The sequence below is a fragment of the Corapipo altera genome, unplaced genomic scaffold (assembly GCF_003945725.1).
Source record: "Corapipo altera isolate COAL_440 unplaced genomic scaffold, ASM394572v1 1, whole genome shotgun sequence".
Lineage (NCBI taxonomy): Eukaryota > Metazoa > Chordata > Aves > Passeriformes > Pipridae > Corapipo > Corapipo altera.
This window is the reverse complement of record NW_020884873.1, coordinates 16,230,436-16,242,380: the sequence shown is the minus strand read 5'-3', so window position 1 is coordinate 16,242,380 and position 11,945 is coordinate 16,230,436. Positions and strand designations below refer to the sequence as shown.

The following is an 11,945-nucleotide window of genomic DNA, read 5'->3' as shown; positions in this document are numbered from 1 at the left end:
TTCAGGATCTCTTGGTTCCTGGATTTGAGCCTCTGGCGTCCCGTGCATCTGGCCTTCAGCAGGAGAGGGATGGGACTGTCTGCGCCGTTGGCTTTGGGTGTGCAGTGACTTCAACAGACGTGGACTCTGGATTATGTGTTTTCTTGCTTTCTTCTGTCTTCTAACTTAAATCCTGAAGGAATGGGAAGAGGAGGGGCCCGAGTATCAGCCCTGAGCACCTAACACCACCACTGTGCCTGATGAAAACAGGCTGAACTCCCTGTGAAGTGGCACCTGCTGCTTTGGTGTCTCTGGCGGTGTGGTTTGTTTGGGTTTCCCTCCTTGGTTGTCTGACCTGTCTGGCAGTAAATTACTGAATTTTAATACTGATTTACTTCTAAATTTCTGCTTCTGTAGTTGTGCGTCCCTGCATTATCCAGATGAGAGGCCTGTTACTGCCAGGCTCTCTAAAACTCTTGAAAATGATTTTCAGAAACACCTGCTAGGAATAAATGGACGGATCTTGGTGACTTCGGAAATTCCTTCCAAGCCTGTTCTCTGCCAGCTGAGCAGGAAGAGCTTCTCCTTAATTTCCCTGCTGTGTGAGGCTTCCAGCTTCTGGGATGAGACAAGAGCAGGAGGGTAGGGAAGAAGAGGGTAGTTCAGGGGTATTGTACTGCTGCCTCTAAACTGCATTTGTCCTGCCTCCATTTTGACTGTGGTTGTGATGGATCAGAATGAAACTGGACTTTTTTTCTTTGTAAATCCTGTTTTCAGTGAGAAAGAGGAACATTGCCTGTGTGGAAGACAACACCCCCATCACTGCAATGTGGTGCAGGCAGCAGAGCCATGATCTGGCTGGATTCAGGAGTGATTGCTGGGTTTCGGGTAGGAGTACTGTCCTGTGACAGAGGGGAAACATGCTGCCATTTTAGGAGGTGTGAGGTAGCAGCTCCACGGGTGCACCTGTGTTTCGAGAGGACAAGTGTCCTAAAGCAGTAGGAGAAAAGGAGAAAGTCATCAGGCATATCTCAGGCAGGATGTCACCTCCTCTTGCTCATGCAGCCCTCTGTGCAGGCACTTTGTGGGTTTATTAAAGGTTTTAGGGCTTGGTTCGGGGTTTTTAATTTTTTATTTTTTTAGATTGAAAATGCCTTGTTTTGGCTCGAATAGAGGCACCACTTTGGTTTCCAACACCCATACCTATATGTATGTTTTTTTCCTTGGGGAGTCTGGGGGACGTTCCCAACAGCTCTATGTTTGATTTTTTTTTTTTCCCCTCGGAGTGTGGGCGAAAACAGCGCTGAGATAGAGGTGGAAATATGCCTCGGGGGGAATCTTTCTCAGGGCAGTGCTGTCCTTAGCCGGCCTGATGGGGAAAGAGCGCTGCTGGAGCGCCCATCTCCGGGAAGCTCATCCCTCCTCCCGGCGCTGCGGCAAACCCCGAGTCACCCTCCCGGGCGGCCCCCGCCCCTTTAAGAGCGGGGCGGTGACGTCACCCTGCCCCCCTGAGCGCGGGCGGTGGGCGGGGCGCGCGGGGCCGTGCGCAGGCGCGGAGGGAGGGCAGGGCCGGGCCGGGCCCGGCGTCGCCATGGGCTCCTGAGGCCTCCGCGCCCCCGCGCCGGTGCCGGCGCCGCCCGCGGGGCAGCGGGGCAGGGCTCGACCCGACCCCTCCTCGCCCCACCGGGCTGGGCCGCACCCGCCCGCCCGCTGCAGGGTAAGACGTGGCGGGGGCAGGGTGGCCGCCGAGCCGGGGCGCGGGGGCGGCTGCGGGCGGGCAGGAGGAGCCGCGCTGGTGGGGGGGTGGCTCGGTGCGGCCCCCACGAACTCGCTCGCATCGTCCCGGCGTGGACGCGATCTCACTCCCGCCCCGATCCCTCCTCCCGCTCCCCGGCGTCGCCCCCCGCGATCCCCGCCGTGCGCTCCCCCCAGCCCTCCGCCCGGTTCCCCCCGGCGTGTCCCCCCTTCGTCCCAGGGTCGCCCCCGCCGTTCCCCCTCCGCGCACATTCCTCCCGCACGGTCTCCGTGCCGACAGACACGCGCGTGTCCCCACAAGCTCCCAGTGCAGCCCGCACAGCCTTCTCCGGATAGTACACCCCCGACGGGATAGTCCACCTCCCCCAGTGCAGCCCACTCAGTTCCTTCCCCCGCCCGCCACGTGTCCTTGCTTCAGCCCACCCGCCCACTCCCCCTGCACACACACGTACTGGCACAGCTCCCGCGCTCCCCGGTGCTGCCACGCTCCTGGGTGGCATTGGGACGATGTCACTGTCCTGGCGCTGGGTGGGCTGGGAGCACAGTAGCCCAGAGCAGGGTTGTGGGCAACAGGTTTGTTTTTGCTGTGCCTCCTGTGGTTCAGGCTGAACGGACTGACAGACACGGTGTGCATGTGCTGGTGTGGTAGGTGTGTGTGAGCAGACTGTTGCTGTGCCTGCGTTCTCTTGCGTCTCAGGTGAGTTACAGTGGGTCTTGTTTGGATGCTCGTGGTGTTTTGAAATTTCAGTTGCTCCATGAGGGCTAACTCAGCCTTGACAGCTGCAGTGTGTAGTGGAAGGAGGGCTTTGGAGGAACGTGTGCGTGACTGGGTTCTGATGAATTGTGGAAAGGGACTAGAGTGGTTTCAGGCACAGCTTTATGAAAGCTGCCTGGAGCTCTGTGAAGCTGTCAAAAGTGGGAGGACAGGAGGAGTGGGAAATCTAGAGGAAATACTGAAGATGGTTCCTGCTTACAGAAAGTTTGAAACTGTTCTTGCCATGTAGGGAGCTTGAACAGGAATAATTATTGAAGACATAAAGACAGGTTTCCCCAGAGAGAAGACTGTTTACCTGTGTCAAAGATAAAAATAGAAAGTATTGATCAATAATGGAGCGAAGGCTAATAGGATGAATAGAAATGTCTTTCTTATCCTGCAAGAAAAAGAAAACAATCGATGAAAACGTAATAAAGCATACATCCCACTAACAAAGACTCGCCTCTTTTAACACAGCAGTTAACTGTGCCTTTGAACTTGTGTTGCTGGATGTTACCTTTGACTCTAAGAGCTTAGCAGCCTTCTTTAAAGGGAACACAGATTTCTCTAGAAATGTTTATGTCATTCAGGTTTCTAGTACTAAAGGTTTGTATTTGTGTGGTGCTGTTGAAAAAAGTAAACTCTCATGCTTTTAGGATGTTGGCTAAGTGCCAAACAATAGGGCTTTAGGGAGAGCTTTTCTTACGGTGGGTGCAGGTATTCTCCAAAGGCCTACTTCAGGCTTTTTAGCACCATTGCCCCCAAGAAAATGGGCTTCAAATCTGCTCTGGTCTAGTGGAGCACATTTTTAGGTCCTTGATACCATCATTGTTATGGTTGTGCTGTTAACCCTAAGTGGTATGTAAGCAGCAGGTGGGTACCTCTGCATCTGGAGCAGGAGTGATGCGGTCTTGCTGTAAAATGATCGGGAAAGCTTTACTGCTGAAGTCAGTGCTTGTAACCAGCTCGGGGGTGTGGGCAGATGTTTTCCTTTGTATTCTGTGCAGGTTTCTACAATCAATTCAGAGCGCTAGACAGGTGGTGTTTTGGAAATGTGGGGCAAGGGGAAGAGCACCTTCCAGCCACTCAGACAGCTTTTGTACTTTTGCTTGTCTGTCTCCTTGGGACGCGTGGCAGTTAAAAGAGGAAAGTTCTTAGATATGCACAAGCCGGTCAGAATATGAAGTTCAGTGTGACTGGCTGGTTTGGCATAACGAAAACATTCTGAGCTGCCTAGTCTCTAACTATTTGACAGAATCTAGCTAGAAATCCGCCTTATTCTCTGTCAGCTTGTTTGCCTGTTTGCTAGTAGCAGGCTGGGAGGTGAGCTTTTGCGGTTTACAGTTGTGGGATTAGGGTTCTTCTCATGGATAAAGGAAGGGTGTGGTGGTTTCTTTTCCAGCTCAAATTAACTTTTAAAACACTATCCCTCTTCCAAAAAAATAAAAAGGTAGTCCCTAAAACTAAAACATCTAATAATCACAGATGACAAACCTTTAATTTCCATGTGACCCTTCACTCCCTCTCCCCTCCTGTTTTTAGTTCATGTTTAATTGGCTTATGTTTGCTGTGATGGAGATAAACTCTTACCTGCTCCTTCTAGCAGAAGTGCCTATTTCATTTTCCAGCAGCTCAAAGGATATTCTTTGAGCTCTTGCAGCTGTGGGTGGTGGGTGCAGTGAATTCCTCAGGCAATGTTTATTGTTTGGTCCTAGCCGCTTCAAGAACCCGGTATTGTATTGTTCAGAGTACTGAAGGTTGAGGTGAAATACGAAGTTTCAAATCAGACTTGTTGATTCTGAAGAGCCACTTCTATGACTAGTTTTCTCAGTGTTTTCAGCCTAAAATCGAGGAAACCAAGGAAAGCAGCAGTGAATGTACAGGGTGGCTTTTCTACAAAACGATGAGGATGGTGCAGCCTCAGAGAGAAATTGCGCTTATCCTTTGTACAGTCGAACTTTTCTAGTCCAGGACTGCTGCTGGCTCTCTGTGTAACAAAGCAGCTGTGTATTATTGAACGGCCAGGGCTGGGGGCAGAAGCTTTTTGCTGTTTTAGTGGTTGTGATTGATTGTGCTCGCCGAGGCCCTGGAAATTTAAGGTGCTGTAGAGAGCAGCATTGTGTTTGAGTTTTGAGTGCTGACTTGCCCAGCTGTTTGCTTGGAGCAGTGTGTGTGTTGTGTGCTGTTCTCAAACTCTTCTTCCCAAACTCTTTGGGGTTTGCTTTCTTGTGGTGGAAGAGTGGTTTCCTGCCAAGACGTTACACCCCACCAGAACACCTGAGACTCTGAAAGCAGTTTGACACTGATAAAATGGATTAAAACACTTAGCTAAAATAACTGTAAAATATTATTGTGAATGGACTGAAAACACCCTTATGGAAAGGGTTTTGATGGTGGGGGTTTTTTTATGGACTACTTTTGGAGAGAGCAGCTGGACATGCTCTCAGAGCAGCAATTCCCTGGGATGGTTTTGGAAGGGAAATTCTGCCAGCTAAAGCAGTGAGTTGCAGCCACCCTCAAGGAATCTCACCTCAGAGTCTCCCTCCTTTAGGGAAAGACAGGGCACTGGAGTACTTGCTCATAGCCAGGTTCTGTCTAATCTAAAAGTCAGCTCAACTTCCATCGGGTTTTTGAGACTGTGTAAGTAACATGTCTGGAAAAGCAACAGAGCAAGCTGTCTCCAGGGAAAGTGCAGTGTATAGGCAAGCTGTTCAGGAACTGTGCTGGATCTGTGTTTGACCAGGTCTTTATAGCCTCTGAGGGGCATAATTGACAGGAAACCTGAAAAGGGAAGTAACTGACATGCTCTCCTTGCAGCATTAACCCACAGAGTACCTGGATATTTGTCTCGCCACTGTCAAGTGTGTCTCTGCATTGAAAGGATGGGAATATTGCTATTATTATCTTATAGTCACAGTGCCTGGGAGTATGATGATGCTGAAAGGATCAGCCATTTGAGGATGTTGTATAATGGAGGGTGACCAAGAGCATAGAGAGATGGTGTCATGGCCTCAAATTTTTTGTGTCTAACTGGTAAGTGTTCCTCTCTGCCCAGGTATGATGTACATATGGCCCCTGATCAACTCTGTGGCAAAAAAGTGAAAAAAGGTCCTTCTGATTCAGCAAAGAAAATGACTGCAACATGTTATGTAGTGCAGCAGTGAGGCTTCAAGAAGATGAGATGAAATAATACCTTAAAAGCTGACCTTGCCAAGCCAGTGTTCCCTCCTCAGGCTGCAGAACATGTCATGGATGCGATTGGAGGCTGCTGAGCTGATTGCTGGGAGCCTGCAGCTGCCTGGTCATCTCCAGCACAGATACAGCCTAGGCAGCAGTGCTGAGCATAGCTGTGCCTCTGTCCAGGTTGCTTAAAATGAACCTGGACAAGTCAATCACCTGAAGAGGCAGATTGGAAGAGTGAATTTCTCTTCATGGCTCACCACACCTTGTCTCCTTGCCAGTTTTGCTAGGAAGGGCTGGTTAGTGGTGGGTGAAGCTATTTGCAGCTAATTGTCCCATGGGAGCTGGGAGTGACCTCACTCCTTCTCCAAACTCTCCTTACAGACTTCCTTCCCCCCTCCCAATGACTTTGTGATGGTGCTGATTTTACAAGAGTCTTAAGATAGAAATTATTTATATAAATTCCCATTTAGGCAACTTCCTGCAATTGGGTAATTTAGTATTTCAGTGTCTGGAAACATTGGGTTGAAGTTTCATTTTTTTATAAGTGCACCCTCTCAGTTAGATGTGTGGAGTATTTCTTTCTGTATAGAGAAAATGCCTTGCTGTTGATGGCTTTTGGGATAGAGAGGGCAGATGTTGGAATCACCTTGAACTGTGTTTTAGTAGCTGTTGACATCTGTCAGCTTCTAACAGTACCGGTGACTTCTCTACAAAGCTCTGTGGTCAGCTTTGGTGCTGAGTCAGGAAAGGGGAGCAGCTCCTAGCCACTCCTGTGCTCTAAGTAGCCTTTGGAAGACGATGCTGGGCAAGGTTTCCCCCTCTGATGCTGCCTCTTCTTCCTGTGCTTTAGCATCAAGGGTGAGAATGGTTTCCTCCTCCAGGCATTGCCTGTGAACTTCCAGAGGTAATCTTTCTGTAAGAGAAATGCTGTATCTGGGCTTATTCTTCTACTAGCAAAGCTGTAATGCTGATATATCTAGGACTTGGCATTTTTGTGTGGGGAGGAACTCTCCCATGAATCCAGGAATACAAAGGTTCCAATCTTGCTTTCAGAAGTTTGCCTCTGTAGGATTTTTATTTTTCTCGAGGGAGTAGTAGGACACGAGAGAATGGAGGGGGTAATGTCAGACAGGAACCATGAGATTATGAGTCCATGATTTTTGGGAATTGAGAAGGATATATGTGCCTAATGGTCAGAGTTAAAAAAAAAAGAAAAGCAACAACCCATAAACAAAAATAAGCCAACCAGTTGTTATTTTAGCAATAACAGAATGGCTTCATAGAGAGTCGCTTTGGACACTTTGTTGAGAATCACTGTTTTTACAACACTGCTGCATGTCTGCGTCAGAGAATGATTGTTAGGGAAGTCAGATGTGCCTCTGCCCTCAGTGCACCGCTGCACAGTTGCCTGGGCCTGTGATAAGATGTCTGGGTTCTTCCAGCACATTTGCTTGGTACATTGAAGTATTGATCTAATCTGAAAGATTCTATATGTTATATTCTGTGTGGAAAAGTATACTTCAATATATTAAAAAAACTCCCTTTGCATGTGACTTCCACATGTTTAATACCTTTCCATGCTGCTGTAGAGTTTGACTTCTGATTCTTCTTAGTGTAACTGTATACCCTGTGGCAAATTCAAAACTGTTCTCTCCTCTGTCTTGGCATGCAGAGGTGGGGAACAATGAATGCAAGTGGTGGTGGAATAAGTTCTGATTTGACTTTGTTCTTGAGAATGTTCTTGGAAAATGAAAAACCAACTTCCTCTGTCATGCTGGACACAACTGTTTACAACACATCCTTTTCCTGTTGTCTCTTTCCCCTCTGCCAGTTGCAGAATATCTTTGTAGGCTTACTGTGTTTCTCCACTGGGAACAGGGGGCTTGACTAGTTTGTGTGGAGTGAGGCTGCTGGGAGTATGGGAAAGGGATGCAGTGCACAGCCCAAGTGTGTTTGATTCTGTTCTCAAAGGAGCAGTTGGAAGGTTGGGGAACATGCCTTCTCCTCATCTCCCTCCCCCTTTCTCTCTTTTTCCTGTCCCCTTCCAAAAAAGGGACTGGATGTTGGATGTTGACCCATCACAATGTTGGTCAGTCCAAAAAAAAAAAAAAAAAAAGAGGAGGAGGAGGATGGGGAGAGGAGGGCTGTGCTAATACAGTGAGACAACAGAAATTAATAGAGCAGAAAAAAACTCTGGAAAGAAGAGTGCATGGCTCAGGGTAAAAGGGTTTTATTGTTGATTCTGGGTTTTTAAATGGGCACATGGGGAGGGGAAGCTGCTCTCTCTTCGGATGACTACAGCTTAGCAGAATGGGTGGGGGCTGTGTGAGCTGCAAGTGGAGAAGATTTTTGTGGTATTCTCAGATATTTATTTCCTCAAAATGAGAAAAGAAGTATGACCTTGTTGAGGTTAGATTGTTTATTTGTAGGATGTGCTTTTATGTGCATCGGATCATCTCTTGAGTATGGCTTAGTGGGTGTGTACCTTGCCCTGGAGTTTGGTCTCCCTAGTGGACTGACTCCTCTGCCTTCTGCTTCTGAGGCTAATGTTTCTGCTCGTGCTGATGCTACTGGTTTTATGTCCCAGTGACTCTTTTCTGTTGTTTCACTGACTGTACCGACAGCTGTGAAAATTGTGACTGGGACATCTCTTCAGCGTTCAGACTGCTCACTCCTCTGTAGAAATAACATTGACAAGAACTGCCTTTGGATCAGAATTTGTTGAGCAGACAGAGCATGCCATGAAGTGCAGTGACTGTAGATTCAATCACTTCGTATGTTTGTAAGTCTTGCCTGTCTTCTGGCCGAGCGCAGCACAGCTCACATGCGTTCGGAGTTACCTGCGTGTGCCTTTGTATGAAGTGTGTGTTGTGGGGTGACTTTCACTGCCTTGGCGTTCAGGAAGCTTTGCCCAGCGTGAGTAGTAAAATGTAAATGAGTTGTACTAGTTAAAATTGCATGCCAGGTCACATACTTAACTCAGATTGTTTGGGGAGCGCTACTGGAGAGCTTAAAAATGCACGGTTGGGACCTTTTCATGTCTCATAGCTAAGTAAACTAGATGCCACCCCAGAGAGCAAAAGCAATTTAAGAAGTAATAAATGTAGAAGCATTTGATTTTTCTTGGATTGCTATCACCGACTTGAGCTGTGCCAGTGATTCTCTTATTGTGTAGAGTTATTTTGTCCTCTTCTCCTTTTCTGCCTTTTGCCATATCAGCTGGTGATGCCATACCTTTGGGTGTTGAAAAGACCATAAATCAATTATCTATCAATTACAGAATTTATCATGGATGCCTAGCACAATGGAAAGAGTTGATCCCAGTTGGCAATTCTAGGCATTTTTATAATTAAAATAGTCTAAAATAAACCTTGAAACATTTTATCCTGTGGTTTTTTTATTCCTTGTGAGTCTAGGGCACATTCTGAAAAAACATTAAGCTCCTGCTTTCACTAATATAAAGCTCTTGCTCGTATCCTAATAGATGCAGAAAGTTTGGACATTGATTAAGCTACTGCATGGAACTTCTGTGTTGGTCTTTTTGGATCCAGAATAAGGATAATTTAGTGGAGAAACTCTTGCAGGAATAAGGATGGTTTAATGGAGAAACTCTTGGAGTACTAAGAACTTAAGAGGGGAGTGGAAAATGGTTTTGTGGTATCTTAACAGAAACAAAGGTCATCATGGTGGATATTTAAAGCTCGGGTAAGTGTGGAGTAGGTTTTAAGGAGGAACATTTTCTTATCTTGTAGCTCTCCAGGAGAACCTTGCAGCCAGGCCGTGTGTGTTTTAGTGGATCGTGTCTTGTACAGCAGAAGGAGGCTTAGCTGTTAAGACTCTTTCATAGGATAGCTTTGTGTATCATTCTTTGCTCTCTCAGCAGTTTAGAAATTAAATACTTTCAGCCTTGGATGAGATGATCTATTTTAAAAACACAGACTGTGTTTGCAGATGGGACAGAATGGCTTCAGAGTCATGTTGTTTGGGGTTCTTTTGCTGCCTGCACCACGGTAGGTCTTGCTCAGAGCAGCCAGCCACCTCCTGCTTTACTAGACTGTGGTTGAATATGTGTTCAGAAATACTCCACGGAACTGAAGGACCAAGCTGGAATCTTTCTTCCCTCCTCTTACACCACTTTTGTTGCGTCAGAAATGAGGTTTCCGCATTTATGTTTGTTTATGTAGAAATAGCTCCTCCTCAGTGGTAACATTTTCCATGCCTTTATGCAAGCCAGAAATGAAGTTTTTTGTTTTCACTTGTGCCACATCCTGTCTGTTTACTGTTCTGAGTTTATTTTCAGTGGAAGAAGCTGCCATGTTAATGTTGAAGACAGAAGGTCTCTATTTCTAAAAGATACAGGACTGGCAATCTGCTCCTGGTGGAGAATTAGTGCGCTGTTGTTCTCCTGTGGATGCAGGCCATGTGGACACATCCCTGCTGGCTTTATGTCGGTTTGCTGTCTCTAACAGAATCAGTCCCCATCCAGTTTAGAGCCTCTTCTCTGTCTAGAGTCCTAATAACAGTGTTTTTCATCTCTAGGTTTTTATCAGGATAGTTATCTTGATAGAAATAGCACATGCTTTGTTTTGTTTTCTTTCCCCCTTTTTGCATGAGAGCAGCCCCTAATACTCCTAAAGTGCTTTCAGAAGATCTGTTAGATAAGTTTAAGCTGGTACTAAGGTTGATGTTTAAGCTAATGCCCTGGCAGTACAAGGTCCTGTCTTGCTCTAATGTGCATAATTTGTAATGACTTCTGGGCAGGAACAGGTAACAGCTTGTAGGGGATGGGAGTGTGATCTCTGCCTTCCACGTTCGAGGTTTTTGGGTATAGACCTCACACAGACCTAGGCACTGCCTGAAGCTCATGTAACCCACGTAGAAGAATCGTACAGCTCTGATCCAGGTTTCCTGTGGCCATCCTGAAATACACCTAAGCCTGTGTCTGAAGGCCCTGGGAGTGCCTAGATGTACTTTTACGTGTGCATGTTTCCAGTTTCCAAAAGTTTGTCACTTTTCCTGGCTCTCTGTTCTCCTGGTCCTGTTATATTTCAGGTTACCTCCGGGGGGAGCAAGGTAGTCAGCTGGAAATGGGGAAAGCTCCAAGAGTGAAATTTAGAAGTGTTGAAATATTTTCCTTTGATATATTTAGGAGTGTTCTCCAGAGAGGGAGAATAAGTGTGCAAGTAACTTTATTCTCCCTTGAACTGGAAGCAATGAGGTAGAGATGAAAGAGTGGGCAGAGAAGACAGGATATGGCAGAAGAGTAAGGAACTCTCCAAAATCTATTATGCATTAGATTGGTTTGTATTGCATTGGTAATTCATGTTTCTAAATGCCCCTGATTTGACATATGGTAATGTCAAGCGCCTTCCTCATGATTTAGTACCTTGCAGTGCTGGGAACTGTATGGGGCAGAGAACAAAAAGGCAGTTGTCCCAGGGAGCTTAAAATGCGCAAGAAACAACAGAGGAATACAGCCAGCTGGGAGAAGCACTGGAAAGAGATCACAGCCAGGAGCCTGACTGATGTCAGGTCATTGCACAACTGGAGTAGCAAAGTGGAAGAGTGGAGAAGATGGAGGTGAATAGGGAATAGCTTTGTGGCTGTTGGGAAGTATCTTTTTACCCAGGTGTGAGAGGAAGCAGGAAGGTATATTGTGGCACTGATTTGGGCTGTGATGGAGGTAGGTGTCCAAGAAACAAGTGCCAAAACACGTTCAGAGGGAAGCTGTTTATGCCAAGGTGCTTGATCTGTAGCTTGTCAAGACAACATGTTTGCTGTGATGTGCTCGCAGGCACCACCTCTATTGGAAACCTGTTCTAATGGTTTGCTAGACTTGTGTCCTGTTGCACAGGGGAAGAGGCCTCTCAGAAGAAAGGCCTGTTAAGTGAGTTAACAGCCCACCCTCGTGATGTTCTTTTTAACAAAGCAAAAGAGGAGCTCAAAGGCTGAGCTGGTGGTAGTGAATGAGCTGAAATCCACTCACCTGGTTAAGGCTCTATTTGTCTGTGCTATTAGCTGTTTTTCTTAAGTATAGACCAGATTTGCTCTCACAGCTTCAGCTTCTTGCGTTCGGTAGCCTTTTGTAACAGCTTTGTGCACTGCTTATACCTGTCACTGTAGCTATGATGTGTGGGACTTGAGAAGATTAGAAGGGATAATTTGGAAGGTGTATGTTAATTTTGCAGATTTGGGAGTACAGCATTCCATCATGTTTCACTAGCAAGGAGAATGAACTGCCAACTGATGCACAGAACCAATAAAAAGTATCAAG

The 11,945-nt window shown here is 46.8% G+C and overlaps 1 protein-coding gene across 2 annotated transcripts in view; it reads left to right on the top strand.

Moving 5' to 3' along the window:
* Positions 1–1,585: 1,585 nt before the first annotated feature.
* TMEM184B (transmembrane protein 184B) overlaps positions 1,586–11,945 on the top strand; it is a 30,977-nt gene continuing 20,617 nt past the window's right edge. For both annotated transcript variants that reach the window (XM_027661200.1, XM_027661191.1), the window contains exon 1: positions 1,586–1,696. The gene's annotated coding sequence lies outside the window, so the exon portion shown is untranslated. The remainder of the gene's footprint in view (positions 1,697–11,945) is intronic.